General features: G+C 37.2%; 1 pseudogene; it reads left to right on the top strand.

Moving 5' to 3' along the window:
• The first annotated feature begins 15,259 nt into the window (after positions 1–15,259).
• Positions 15,260–15,359, top strand: LOC122128018 (annotated as a pseudogene).
• Positions 15,360–16,114: the final 755 nt, after the last annotated feature.

The following is a 16,114-nucleotide window of genomic DNA, read 5'->3' on the forward strand; positions in this document are numbered from 1 at the left end:
CTTTATAGCAGTATTACCTCTTTATACCTTTAAAATATTTTAAGTATTTTTATTTTTAAATTTTTCACATCTCCTTTATATCCCTGCCCTTCTCTCATTATATTCATGTTCTTCTCTAAAGAGTTTGTTTTCGATTCTGTAAAATATATCTAATTTTTACCTTTCTATTTTTTCTGGTCTCTTTTTGTTCCCTTTCTCTTCTTTTCTTTCTCCCTCTCTACTTTCATCCTATCCAACCTATTTCCTGCTTTGAGATTAGGACTTAGTTAACTCTCCTTGTGCCTTCCCACATCACTCTACGCCTATTTTTTACGCATATTTCTTCCTAAACCTAATAATTTCTAGTTTACCAAATTCTTCTTTGCGGTTCGTAGCCCATTAATATAGAGTTGTTTGATGCTGAATAGAAGTATCTGTTGAACTAGAATGTACCTGCAGACTATTGACTGTGCAAACACAGACTTTGGTTAATGCTTGTCTAAAGATAGTGTTCTAGCACAAAAGTGGTGTTAATTTCATCCCAAATGGGCAGAGTAAGTCAGAGAAACACAAGAAAAATGGCAAGTCCGGGTACTTCAACTCCCAGTCATGATAATCAGAGGACAGAACAGATAATGAATAATCCAGAGGAGATTTCCCAAATAGCTCTACAAACACTGCTGGCAAACATGATAAATGAAAAGAGTGAAAACATACAAAGGACTCTGTCTGAGCATGATTGGGAGAGAGAGGAGGAAACCCAACAGTCTATACAGGAATATCATAAGCGTGAGGAAGCTACTCAAAAACTGATACAGGATTTGCATGAGCAGCTTTAGAATACTCAAGGAGAAAGGCAGAAATGGTGTGACCAGGCTGAGAACACTCAAAGAGAACTACAAGAATGGCATGAAGGGAAGGAGGCTAATCAAAGAGTAATACACGAATTGAGAGAGCAGGATCAGAATACACAAAGATCACTAAAGGTATTGATGGAATCCATTAACAAAGAGCTGAAGAAAGTCAGGGAGAACACAAAGGGAATGCTGAATGGAACCCAACAGAAGGAATGGGAGTCCAAGGAAACCATAACCAATCTGAGAATAAACACTGAACACCAAATTAAGGAAGTAAAGAAGTTCATACAAGATCTAATACAAAGCTTCATCAAAGAATTTGAAGCCATCAAACCTGACCAACTAGAAGGAAAAGAAATAAAAAAACAAAGTAGAAAGTCTCAACAGCAGGTTAAACCATGCAGAAGATCGAAACTCGGAGACTGAAGATAGCCTAGATATTATAGAGAAAGAACATACAACCATCCAAGAGAATTCCAAGAAATATGAGAGATCTATCCAACACTTGGAAGACACCATCAGAAGGCCTAATCTAAGGGTAATGGGTGTAGAGGAGCACCCAGAAACAGAAGTTAATGGTCTAGAAAATTTGTTTAACAGGATCCTAGCAGAGAACTACTCAAACATGCAAAAAGATAGGCCTATTCAAATACAAGAAGCTTTTAGAACTCCAAATAGACCAGACCAGAATAGGACACCCCACCATCACATTATAAACCAAACAGGATCAATTCACACCAAGGAAAAGATCCTTAAAGCTGTCAAGGAGAAAAGATTAATCACCTATAAATGGAAACCAATTAGAATCACCTCAGAGACAATCACTGCAGAGACAATCAAAGCAAGAAGAGCCTGGAATGATATATGCCATGCCCTAAAAACAAACAACTATCAACCAAGAATACTGTACCCAGCTAAACTCTCCTTCATAACTGAAGGCCAAATAAAAACCTTCCATAGCAAAGAAAAAGTGAAACAATACATCTCTACCGTACCAGCCCTACAAAAGATTCTTAAAGATATCCTACACATAGAAAACCAACAAGACCACAATAAAGGAGAAGAAACTGCACCCAAGCTGAGAATCCAAGAACAATAGGAAGAACCCACTTTTCGCAGCCCCAAAGAAGGTGGATAACATGTCATGAACTACCAAATACCTCTCAGTCCTACCTCTTAACATTAACGGACTTACGTCTCCAATTAAGCTACATAGACTGTCTAGTTGGATTAAAAAACAAGATCCTTCTATCTGCTGCCTTCAGGAGTCACATCTTGCCAGTAAAAACACATTTTCAATGTTAGAAGCAAACGGCCCCCATAAACAGGCAGGAGTTGCAATCCTAATATCAGATAAAATAGACTTCAAATTAAAATTCGTGAGAAGAGATAAAGAAGGTCGCTACATACTAAATAAGGGATCTCTCCTTCAGGAGGATCGAAATATCTATTCACCAAACAACGGAGCACCCAAATTTATCCAAGAAACAATACTTTCCTTCAAATCCCACATAGATCCAAAGACAATAATTGTTGGGGATTTTAACACACAACTCTACCCAATGGATAGATCAACTCGGCAAAAACTCAACAGAGAAATCGCAGTTCTAAACAACTGCATAGATCAACCTGATTTAACAGACATCTACCGAATATTTCACCCAGCAGCATGAGAATACAGGTTTTCCTCAGCAGCACATGGAACATTTTCTAAAATAGACCACATTTTAGGCCACAAACCAAACTTTTCCAAATTCAGAAACATTGAAATAATACATTGCATTCTCTCAGACCACAAGGAAATAAAATTAGAACTCAATACCAAAAGCCACCAATGAAAGTCTGGTAATGCATGGAGGCTGAACAACACACTGCTGAATCACGAGTGGGTCATGGATGAGATTAGAAAGGAAATACAAATGTTCATGCTATTCAACAAAAATGAGCACACAAGTTACCAGCTACTCTGGGAAAGAGGAAAGGCAGTACTCAAAGGCAAGTTTATAGCTCTGAGTTCCAAAATCAACAAATTGGATATATCTGAAACAAACAATTTAATAAGACATCTGAACCTCCTTGAAAAAGAGAAGCAAGAAAACCCCAATCCAGTAGACGGAAAGAAATAATTAAAATTAAATCATAATTAAATGAATTAGAATCCAAAAAAAAAAAAAACTATAGAAAGAATCAACAAAACAAAGAGTTGGTTCTTTGAAAAAATTACAAAATTGATAAACCCTTAGCAAATCGTATCAGAAAAAGAAGAGAACACACCCAAATAAATAAAATCTGAGATGAGAATGGAAACATTACCATGGAAACAACCAAGATTCACAACATTTTAAGGGAATACTTCTCAAAACTTTATGCTAATAAGTTTGAGAACTTGACAGAAATGGACATTTTCCTAGCAAATATTGACATGTCAAAAGTAAACCAAGATGAGTTAAACCAGTTTAACAGGCCAATATCAAGCATTGAAATCCAAACAGCTATAAGAGACCTACCAGGTAAGAAAAGTCCAGGACCAGATGGTTTTACAGCGGAATTCTACAAGGCCTTCAAAGCAGAGCTCACACCAATACTCCTCCAACTCTTCAATGAAATTGAAAGAGAAAGTTCACTACCGAACACATTCTATGAAGCCATCATAACCCTCATCCCAAAACCAGCAGGGACTCATCAAAGAAAGAAAACTATAGACCCATTTCTTTGATGAACATTGATGCAAAACTTCTCAACAAAATTTTGGCCAATCGACTTCAACAATTCATCCAAAAAAATCATAAACCACGATCAAACAGGCTTCATTTCAGGGTTGCAAAGCTAGTCCAATATATGCAAATCAATTAATATTATTCATCACATCAACAAGAGCAAGGATAAGAACCACATGGTTATTTCAATAGATGCAGAAAAAGCATCCAACAAGATCCAAGACCCCTTTATGATGAATGTTTTGGAAAAATTAGGAATCCATGAAACATTCCTCAATACCATAAAGGCTGTATATGACAAACCTACAGCCAGCATTATACTTAATGGTGAAAACCTAAAGCCATTTCCTCTTAACTCAGGAACAAGACAAGGATTTCCACTCTCACAACTTCTCTTCAACCTAGAATTAGAATGCCTAGCTACAGCAATAAGACAAGGTGCAAACATAAAGGATATCCAAATAGAGAAAGAAGAAATAAAACTCTCCCTCTTTGCAGATGACATGATCTTGTATTTAAAAAATGCCATAGACACCACTCCCAAATTACTCAAGCTGATTCAAAACTTTGGCAAAATCCCCCAACAACAAATCCTCAAAGAAACAACTGCCCAATAAATAAATGTGCTAAAGATTTGAAGAGAAACTCTCTGAAGAAGAAAGAAGGATGGCCAATAGACACATGAAGAAATGCTCAACCTCCCTAGCCATAAAAGAAATGCAAATCAAAACAACATTGAGATACCAATTCACTCCAGTTAGAATGGCTATAATCAAGAACTCTAACAACAACAGATGCTGGAGTGATGTGGACAGGAAGGAACCTTACTTCATTGTTGGTGGGAGTTTAAACTTGTTTAACCACTTTGGAAAGCAGTATGGAGGTTCCTGAAAAGACTTCACATAGAGCTCCCCTATGACCCAGCAATCCCACTTTTGGGCATTTACCCAAATGTTTACAAACAAGAACACACTAAAGCTACCAGCACAATTATATTTATTGCAGCATTATTTACCATACTTAAGATATGGAACCAACCCGGATGCCCATCAGTAAATGAATGGATCAAGAAAATGTGGTATATACACAATGGAAGTCTATGCCTCCATCAGAAAGAATGACATTGCCCCATTTGTTAGGAAATGGAAAGGCTTGGAAAAAATTATATTAAGTGAAGTAAGCCAAACCCAAAGAAACATTTGTCCCATGGTTTCCCTTATTTGCAATATCTAGCATATGTATGAGTCAAGCAGAAAAGGTAAGATAATGTGATGTTAGGATAATGAACCGTTACATATACATTTAAATGTTTTTTTTCTTTCATGCATTTGTTTCTAACTCATTTATAAGATTATTTCTTTGTTGCTTTGTATGTCCCTCCCCCACAGTATAACTCCTGCTTACACTATATTTGATGTCGGTATAATTTGTGGAGGAGATGGGGAAAAACATGTCATTTTAGGATACAGGTGGACCCGTTGCAACTGTTTTAATTACAAGTTGTCATGTTGAAAACGAACTTTACAACTTTCGTGCGGGGTGGGGGTGGGCAGGGGTGGGGCGTCGGGGGAAGACTGGGAAGGGATGTGAAGGGTAAACAAAGGAGGAGGTTGCAATGCTTGATAAGAAATGTACTCATTATCTTTCCCATGTAATTGTAACCCCTCTGTACAGTATGTTCACAAAAATTAAAAATTAAAATTAAAAAAAAGACCCAAAATAGCAAAAATGATCCTCAACATAAAGAATACTGCTGGAGATTTATTGCAGTTTAATTTTATAGCAGCATCATTCATGATCAACTCATTAAACTGTGACATTAATAACATTCCATTGTTATTGGTATGGATTGGAACCAGTTTCTAAATATCTCCTGTCATTTGTTGGTGTCAGGATGAGGATTCAAAATCAGGATCCATGTTGCCACGTGGGCCTAGGGATTCCCTGGTAGTCTGCCAGCCTTCATCAATGCAAGGTGAAGTACCCTTTGCAACAGTGTCATTCAGACCCAGGGGGGTTACCATGCAAAGAAGAAAACGTAAAAAGGCAACATTTTTTCTGTGCATTGTTTTTCCTGCAAGGCTTGGGGGCCTAGGATTGCAGAAGCAGCAGTTTGTCCAGTTGCTGCACCCCAGCATAGGGTGATCAAAGCTGAGGCAGAGTTGCTACGACCTGGGTTCAAGCCCCACGCTGAGGAAAATTTAAAAATAAATTAGCTCCCTGGCTTTGGATTTGAACTCAGGATCTGGGTAAATCTGCAGCTATATGGATGAAGGGGAAGATCACTGTACTTGAAGATAAGAAAGTCAGGACTGTTCACTAGTCCTGAATTCAAGCCCCAGCCCTGGAAAACATACTATTTATATACATTGTAAAGATAGGATTTTACTTACCTGTAGATGTTCAGTCCATACATGTCTTATGTGGTTGTTCCTTGTATTTTTTGTTTCATTCATTTACCATTGATTTTACTATGATGAAGCCCATTCTGTTTATTACATTGATGACGTCCTATCACAGAGCATCAAGATTTGTAGAAATGTTCTCCATCATGCCTGACACCCAGGATTCTCAGAGAAAAGGAAAACAAATTTCACACTTGGCTTCTTACTCCACGATCCACTTGTTGGTAGTACTGCGATCTGACTCAGGGCCTAGCAGGACCAATTAGCCAATAAGTCAAGGTGAACACACAAACCTGTGAGCCTCTAAGGAGCTAGGCCATTCCCAGGATCTGACAATGATCCCCAAGGTGGTCCACTATAGTCATAAATTCATAATTTAAACATAGAATCTATATTGACATACATGTGTGGACAGCATATTGTATTCAGCATAGTTCTCCTTTTTTTGTCTATAATTCATGGAGGTATTGTGTATTTTACTAAGCATGGTGACAGGTGTAACTGTGATAACATGGATGATGACCTGTTCCCATGGTTATAGAGTTGCCTATGCATTCTCCATCCTAGTTGAGACCCAAGACTTTCACAGAAGAGGAAAACATGTGCAACAACTTGCTTCTGACATCAGAATGAATCTTTTGTCAGAGCTGGGATTTGAACTCAGGTCTGGGCAGCTCTGTTGCACTGGGGGAGAAGGGGAAGTTCATCATCCTTGAAGACTAGAATGTCAGGACTGGTCCAGGGACTGATTTGAAGCCACAGCACTAGAAAAAATAGCAAGCCCATCTTTTTTAAACATAGGATCTCTCTTTACCTATAGGTGTGGTATGCATCTTGCGTTCAGTGTAGTTATTGTTTTTATTTTGGGTCTTATTCATGTATGTATTTTGTATTTTATTGAGTGTGTTGACATATAAAACTGTGCTGACATGAATGACAACCTGTTACCTTGTCTATAGAGTTGCCTATATAGCATTCTCCATCCTCGATGAGACCGAAGACATTCACAGGACAGGAAAACATGAAACATGTGCAACCTTGGGTTTCTCACATCAGAATGAATCTTTTGGCAGTGCTGGAATTTGAACTCAAGGCCTAGCAGACCGAATTGGTGAATGGGTCATGGTGAACACAACAGCCTGTGAACCACTGAGGAGCTAGGCCATTCCTGGGACCTGAGATCAAGTCCTGGTGGGGGCCAGTATAGTCATAAATTCATAATTAAACAGAGGATCTGTATTTCCAAATATGGCTGGGCAGCATCTTGGGTTCAGTGTAGTCACTCTCTTTATTTTGTGTCTTATTCATTGATGTATTGTGTATTTTCTTGAGTATAGGATGAAAGATATAACTCTGGTGACCTGGATGACAAACTATTCCCATGAGTATAGAGTTGTCTATACATTTCCTACCCTAGGGAGACCGATAACTTGCACAGCATAGGAAAATAGGTGTAACCACTGGCTTCTCACATCAGAGTGAATTTTTGGCAGTGCTGGGATTCGAACTCGGAGCCTAGGAAGCCCCACTGCTCAATGGATCCACATGATCACACCAGACTGTGAGCCACTAAGGAGCTTGGCCATTCCCAGTAACTGAGATTGAGCCCCAGGGAGGTCAAAATGGTCCTCAATGCATCATTGAAACATGGGATATGTATTCACATCCATGAGTGGACTGCATCGTGCATTGAGTATAGTTATTCTCTTTCTTTTGTATGTTATTCATGGATGTATTGTGTATTTTTTGAGTATATGATAACAAGTAAAACTGAGCTGACATGGATAACAACTTATTCCCATGGCCACAGGGTGGCCCACGCATTCTTAAATCATAGCTGAGACCCAGGACTTGCACAGGAAAGGAAAACAGGTGAAACAATTGGCTTCTGACATGAAGATGAATCTTTTGGCAGGGCAGGGATCTGAACTCGGGGCCTAGCAGGTCCAACTGGTAAATGTGTCCACATGAGCACACCAGCCTGTGAGCCACAAAGGAACTAGGCCATTCCCAGATAATGAGATTGAGGCCCCCGGGGGGAGATTTGGGAGCACAATAGTCATCCATTCTTAAACCGAAGGTAGTGTGAAAATAAGTACATATTTGTATAGAGTAGGAGAGATGGTGAACTGTAATGGAATCCAATCTGCATGACTACAAATTCTTGAAACTTTCCTGATGCCTCCATTTCATGACTGTGATGCTTGTTGTCATGTTTAATAAACTCTTCTTTACAAATAATCAACACACCATGAGTCTTGCCTATCATTTCTTACTGGCATCATGCACTAATTACTCATTCAAGGATGAGATCGATAGCATTCCATGACTCTTTCTAGGTCCAGAAACCAGTATCTCAGGATCTTCCACCATTCTCTCCTCATAGTAGGGCTGAACTCAAGCCTCAGGCCTGGAAAAGATACTCATAATATATATTTTAAAGGTAGGATTTACATTTCCCTACAGATGTTCAGTCCATATTGTGTTTGGTGTGTTTATTCATTTTATTTCTTGTTGTATTCATTTATTTACCATTTATTTTATTGACTCTGATGACACCTATACGATTTATTACATTGTTTACATCCTATCATATAGCATCTAGATTTTAGATGTGTTCTCCATCATGCCTGGCGATGCAAGGATCTGAATTCAGGGACTAGCAGGCCCAATTCATGAATGGGTGAGTTTGAGCATGGCAGCCTCCTGCCCATGAAGATGTGAGGGAGTTCCCACATGCTGAGATTGACCCCCAGGTTTGGCCAAAACAGCAATACATGGATAGGCATATGATGGTATACAAATCAATATATATTGGTGAAGCGTGCCAGAGCCATCTATCTATGATTGAATGACATCTACTACGTTCCTACCAACTCTTAGGTATTTATTATACTGCCATGGAATGAATATATTCTTTTCATGCTTAATAAACTATTAATTAAGAACAATCAGCATTCTAGAACTATTGCATCCAATTTTAGACTAGACCAATGCATGAACTACTCTTTAAATCAGTAGTCATATTTATAGGAATGAGTCTCTTGTGATCTCCTGCCATTAGTGTCAGGACTGGGATTTGAACCCAGGGCCTAGTTTGACAGGTTGGCCTATGACTTCACTGATACCCCACCACCCATCAGCAATGGCAGGTCAGGTCCACTTTGCAACCGTGTCATTCATATCCAGGATGGTCATTGTGCAAAGAAAAATTCCTAAAACCCCAGCCCTCTGCAGCTCGCAACTCTTTATGCTTTCCAGCTATATTTTTTTCCTGAAAGCCCTCTGGGCCTAGGATCTCAGGTTTGGCTATGGGTCCAGAGACTGCACCCCAGCCTAGGGAGATCCAAACTGAAGCAGAATTTCCATGATCTGACGTAAAGCCCCATGGTTGGCCAAAAATAAATAAATAAACAAAAAAAATTAAATTAAAATAAATAAATAAATTGTTTAACTAGATTTAAATGAATAAAGCTCCCTGCTTTGGAATTTTTGCCAGTTTTCTTTCCTAGCCAGGGATTTGAACTCAGGATCTCAGTAAATCTGTAGCAATGTGAGGGGGAGGTAGTTGTGGAGATGGTAGGGAAGGAATGGTAGGGGGAAAACAAAGGAGGAATCAACAATGCTCAATAGTAAATGAACTCATTACCTTGCTACTGTAACTGTAACCTCTCTGTACAATATTTTTAAAATAAAAAGTTACAAAAGAACAGGAACAATGTAGTTCTCAGAAAATAAATTTGGAGGTAAGGGAAGGATGTGTGAATAGCTGTACAAAATTCTACTCTGCCTTTTTTTAATGTTCAGTATGGAACTGAGTAAACTAACTGCTTCCATTAAAAAAATAAGTTACTGTCTTGGAACTGGGGCCAGTATTTCCATCATTGCTAGGATTTGAGCTCACCGTCCAGGTAACTCTTTTGCAACATGGGTGAAGGTGAAGCTCAATGTTCTTGAGGAAAAGAAATTCAGGCTACAGTTCCCAGGGCCTGAATGAAGGCCCTGCAGTAGAAAAAGTGTTTCATTACCTGTGTAATATATTATATATGTATACATATATATGTTAATTTCATACTATGATTTTATTATTGATTTTGAATTTCATTTTTATTTGATTCATTCATTTATTGATTATTGTATTTATTATACACAATATATATTACATTTTGCACATCTATTATAAAATTATATAAAATAATGTAGGACATTGACTCATTTTTCATTAATATTTTATTAAGTGTTGAAACATAATACATAATTAATGGAAACATTTGTCACAGTATTCACATGTTTAGAGTCTCTCCCAAGTATGAGTTTGCCTTATCTTTGGATATCTTCCTATTGAGATTTCTTTTTTTTTCTTATTTTTTAAATTAATTTTTATTTTTTTATTGTGAAAATACTGTAGAGAGGGGTTACAATTACATGGGCAAGATAGTGAGTACATTTCTTATCAAGCATTGTAGCCTCCTCCTTTGTTTACACTTCCCATCCCTTCCCACCCTCTCTCCACCCCCACTTGTAAAGTTCATTTTCGACATGACAACTTGTACTTCTCGTTGTTGCAACCTGTCCAACTGTATCCTTATTTAAACGACTTGTTTTTCCCCTTCCCCTCCACTAATTATACCGACATCAAATATAGTGAAAGCAGGGGTAATACTGTCAGGGAGGGACATACAAAGCAACAAAGAAATAATCTTATAATTGCTTTAGGAACAAATACATAAAAGAAAAAAAACATTTAAAATACATATCTTAGGGTTCATTTTCCTAACATCACATTATCTGACCTTTTCTGCTTGACTCAGACTTATACTAGTTATTGCAAGTAAGGGAAATCATGGGAACTATATTTCTTTGGGCTTGGCTTACTTCACTTAATATAATTTTTCCAAGACTTTCCATTTCCTAACAAATGGGGCAATGTCATTCTTTCTGATGGAGGCATAGAATTCCATTGTGTATATATACCACATTTTCTTGATCCATTCATCTACTGAGGGGCATCTGGGTTGGTTCCAGATCTTAGCTATGGTAAATAATGCTGCAATAAACATAGTTGTGCTGGTAGCTTTAGTGTACTCTTGTTTGTAAACATTTGGGTAAATGCCCAAAACTGGGACTACTGGGTCATAGGGGAGTTCTATGTGGAGTCTTTTGAGAAACTTCCATACTGCTTTCCAAAGTGGTTGAACAACTTTACACGACCACCAACAATGAAGTAAGGTTCCCTTCTGTCCACATCCCATCCAGCATTAGTTGTTATTAGAGTTCTTGATTTTTGCCATTCTAACTGGGGTGAGGTGGTATCTCAATGTTGTTTTGATTTTCATTTCGTTTATGGCTTTTATGGCAAGGGAGGTTGAGCATTTCTTCATGTGTCTATTGGCCATCCTTCTTTCTTCTTCAGAGAAGTTTCTCTTCAAGACTTTAGCCTACTTATTTATTGGGCACTTGTTTCTTTGAGAATTTGTTGTTGGGGATTTAATTTTTTGATTTCCAAATATATTTTAGATATGAGACCCTTGTCCATTGTATGGCTAGTGAAGATCTTCTTCCAATCTGTGGGCTTTCTATTGATCTTGCTAGCTATGTCCTTTGGCATGCAGAAGCTCTGCAACTTCATGTAATCCCATTTGTCCAATCATTCTTTGATTTGTTATGTTTCCGGGTCTCTATTAAGAAAATTTCGGCCTGTGCCAAGGAGACCTAGGGTTTCTGTTATTCCATCCTGTAATGTTTTCAGAGTGTCTGCTTTGACTCCGAGGTCCTTGATCCATTTGGAGTTGATTCTGCTGCAGGGTGATATACAAGGATCTAGCTTTACTTTTCTAAAAGTAGTTAACCATTTTGCCGGCACAATTTACTGAAGAGGCTGTCTTTCTTCCATTCTATTTTTTAGCTCCCCTATCAAAAATTAGATGGCTAAAGGTCTGTAGGTTCATTTCTGGGTTTTCAATTCTATTCCAATGGTCCTGAGGTCTGTTCTTGTGACAATACCAAGCAGATTTGATTACTATGGCTTTATAGTAGAGTTTGAAATTTGGTATTGATATTCCTCCAGCAGTGTTCTTTCCGTTGAGGAGCGTTTTTGCTATTTGAGGTCTTTTATTGTTCCATATGAATTTTTGGATTGCCTCTTCTATTTCCTTGAAGAATGAGGTTGGAATTCTGATAGGTATCGCATTGAAGTTGTGGATAGCCTTGGGAAGTATTGCCATTTTCACGATGTTAATCTTTCCAATCCAGAAGCATGGGAGTTTTTCCCATTTTGTAAGTTCTGTGTTGATTTCCTTTTTCAAGATTTTAAAGTTTTCATAATAGAGGTCCTTCACTTCTTTGGTTAAGCTAATTCCTAGTTATTTTATTTTTTGTGGGGCTATTACAAATGGAGTTGCTCTCCTAATTTCAGCCATACTTTTCTCATTGTTGGCATACAGAAAAGCCATTGATTTTTGGGGGTTAATTTTATAACCTGCTACTTTGCCAAAGTTTTGAATCAGCTTGAGTAATTTGGGAGTGGAGTCTATGGGATTCTTTAAATACAAGATCATGTCATCTGCAAAGAGGGAGACTTTTGTTGCTTCTTTCCCTATTTGGATCCCCTTGACGTCTGCACCTTGTCTTATTGCTGTATCTAGGCATTCTAATAGTAGGTTGAAGAGAAGTGGAGAGAGTGGACATCCTTGTCTTGTTCCTGAGTTAAGAGGAAATGGCTTTAGGTTTTCACCATTAAATATAATGCTGGGTGTAGGTTTGTCATATACAGCCTTTATTGTATTGAGGAATGTTCCATGGATTCCTAATTTTTCCAAAATCTTCATCATAAAGGGGTGTTGGATCTTGTTAAATGCTTTTTCTGCATCTATTGAGATAACCATGTGGTTCTCATTTTTTTTTGGGGGGGTCCGTTCGTGGGGCCTGAACTCAGCTCTTCAGCTCAAGGCTAGTCCTCTACCACTTGAACCACAGCACCACTTCCGGCTTTTTTCTTTTTGCTTATGTGGTGCTGGGAATCGAACCCAGGGCCTCAGGCATGCAAGGCAAGCGCTCTACCACTGAGCCATCTTCCCAGCCCCAACCATGTGTTTCTTTTCCTTGCTCCTGTTGATGTGATGAATAATATTGATTGATTTGCGCATATTGAACCAACTTTGCATCGCTGAAATGAATCCTGTTTGATCGTGGTGTATGATTTTTTGGATGAATTGTTGAAGTCGATTCGCCAAAATTTTGTTGAGAAATTTTGCATCCATGTTCATCAAAGAAATGGGTCTATAGTTGTCTTTCTTTGATGAGTCCCTGCCTGGTTTTGGGATGAGGGTTATGATGGCTTCATAGAATGTGTTCGGTAGGGAACTTTCTCTTTCAATTTCATTGAAGAGTTGGAGGAGTATTGTTGCGAGCTCTGCTTTGAAGGCCTTGTAGAATTCCGCTGTAAAACCATCTTGTTTACTCATATGTGCTGGTCATTTGTAAATTGAAAATTTGTATTACTGTACTTTTTTTCAAATTTTGTGATCTCATCTTTCATTTTAAGTTGCCTTGCATTTCACATTTGCTTACTGCTAAGGATTGAGATGGATTTTCAATTATTTCTGTTGGCATGTTGCATGGGCCTACTTGAGAAGTCTTGCCCTTGTTACTTGATGATGGGTATAACTGAAACCTGGGATCCTAGGACCCATGTGTCCTGCAGAAGAATAATAAGTTTTAGACATCATATCAGCAAAATTTGGGTATAATCAGTAGGAATGCTTCAGAAATGTGTAGAAAAATATTTTGGAACCTGTGAGTTAAAATAATAAACAGAGCAGGAGTGTAAATTCTGTTATAGATTAGAGGAAAACAATTTTTTTTAACTATGTGAATTCTGAAGACCAAGAACACTTACAATGTTTATACCGAAGACATTGCATTGATACTTTTCATATACTAATATATATTCTTTTTTTTTTTGGTCGGCCGTGGGGCTTGAACTCTGGGCCTGGGCGCTGTCCCTCAGCTATTCAACTCAAGGCTAGCGCTCTACCACTTGAGCTACAGCGCTACTTCTGGTTTTCTAGTGGTTTATTGGACATAGGAGTGTCACGGTCTCTCCTGCCCAGGCTGGCTTTGAACCGTGATCCTCAGATTTCAGCCTCCTGAGTAGCTAGGATTATAGGCGTGAGCCACCAGCGCCCGGCCATATATTAATATATATTCTAAGCACAATTATTTATATTCCAATCTATTTATTGTAATATATATCTATTTATTTGTCAAATTATCAATTAATTCTAGTAAGCTTCACTGTGTGAAATAAAATATCAGCACGTATAAATATAAAATATATAACTATATATAATATAAGAAAAAGGCACATGTTTTGCAATGTTCTGTTGTGGTTAGGGTATCAAAGGCAACTGTGTTTTAAAGTATTATTCCATTATTTCTACCTCAGTGTTTGGTAGAGTTGGACCTAAAGCTTTACCATTTGTAGATTACAGCCTAGAGGCAAGAGGAAACACTGTGATTAAACCATTACCAATTTAAGGCCTAATATCAAGGAGAAACATATAGACTTCTCTTGTACCTATGAAAATATTTGGTGAAAGAAAGGCAGTAGTGTAAATTCCTGCCTGGTTGGATGGTATCCTGGCCAGGACATTAGGTAATCATGCATATGAATTTATTTTCACTTTCTTGGCTTTAGCTACTTTTAAAATGTTAGGTATAACAAACAATTATATTTTGATAAAATACCTTCTAGTCTAAACGATTCTGTCTTAACTGTTCATTTCTCTATAATCCCTCTTAACTAAGATTAGTTTTGTTCCAAAAAGGAAATCTATGCTGTCAGGGTAAGATATTCTGGTTGGTCTGTTGCTACATGGAAGAAGAGTGAAGGGTCAGGTAGACATTTGTGCCAGTAAGACCTCATTTATGAAATTTTAAGCTGCAGAAGTTTAGAAGTAGCTCTTAAGCAAGGCTTATTTTGAATCCATTAGCTCCACAAAGCTAACTCAGTTGATAAATAAGTACTTGAAAAGCCATCACCTTTGGATCTAGCTATAAAGGCTTCAAAGTATGATCAAATTTAATTGAAAAAGACTTAAAATAGTCATTGACAAAAAAAAATTGCAAATGTGAGCAATCGACCAAACAATGTAAGTTTTCCAATATACACAGAATTTTAGAGAATTAAGATCAATAGCATTTTGGGAACAATAAGTTTTCCTGGTTACAAACAGTCAACCAAGGATATATGCCTTTATAAAGACTGCATCATTAACTATGTAAATTTACAGGATATGACATGCTTCAGCAGCACGTTTACCCAAATTACAACAATATAGAAATTAACATGGCACTTGTACAAGGATGATATGAAAATTTGTGAAGTATGCCATATTTTTCATTCTTCAGATGCAAGAAATGAAAAAGTTATTAAAAATGATTACAAAAATAAAAATGTAACAATACATGTAATTAATTGAACTAAAAGTTAGTTTGACATCAGTGTATTAAATCCTCACCTTAGAAAGGCCTTTACATAGCATAATCTTTACAAAACATTTGAAATTAGATAACATTGTCATTTTATTCCAAAGAAATAACATACTATAAGGACCTAGGAAAAAAAGGAATGTTAAACTGTTTCGATATGGAATGCTATCTGAAATAACACATTTAAAAATGAACCTATATATTATAAAACAATGTAGAATTCAAACTATTATATCTAGGAGAGAATGAAATAGATTATGTATATTATACAAACAAAAAACAGATTAGATTAAAATATACTTTTTTCAGACAAAAACCAGAAATATCTTCAGTTTCTGTACTACTCATTTCAACAGATAAGTTAAAATGATTTCTGATTTAAAAACCACAAACTCTGCAGAAATCATTATAGATGTATACAAACAAATCTTGAATACATTTTGACATCAAAGTCAGGCAATTCACTTGAAGAATACCATGGAGTCCATGAATTTTTAAAGTAAGATATTGCTGCTGTTTGTATGGTGAAAATATTTTGTACGGACACAAGGATGGATTGGCATTTTTGAAATTTAAGAAACTTAACCAAACCATTATGACTTAGGAGAACAATTTTTACAGCTTTCCACAACTCCAAAAACGTAGTGATACATATTTATCCTTT

This window comes from Dipodomys spectabilis, unplaced genomic scaffold (genome assembly GCF_019054845.1).
Source record: "Dipodomys spectabilis isolate Male_0828 unplaced genomic scaffold, ASM1905484v1 ptg000320l, whole genome shotgun sequence".
NCBI classification, from domain to species: domain Eukaryota; kingdom Metazoa; phylum Chordata; class Mammalia; order Rodentia; family Heteromyidae; genus Dipodomys; species Dipodomys spectabilis.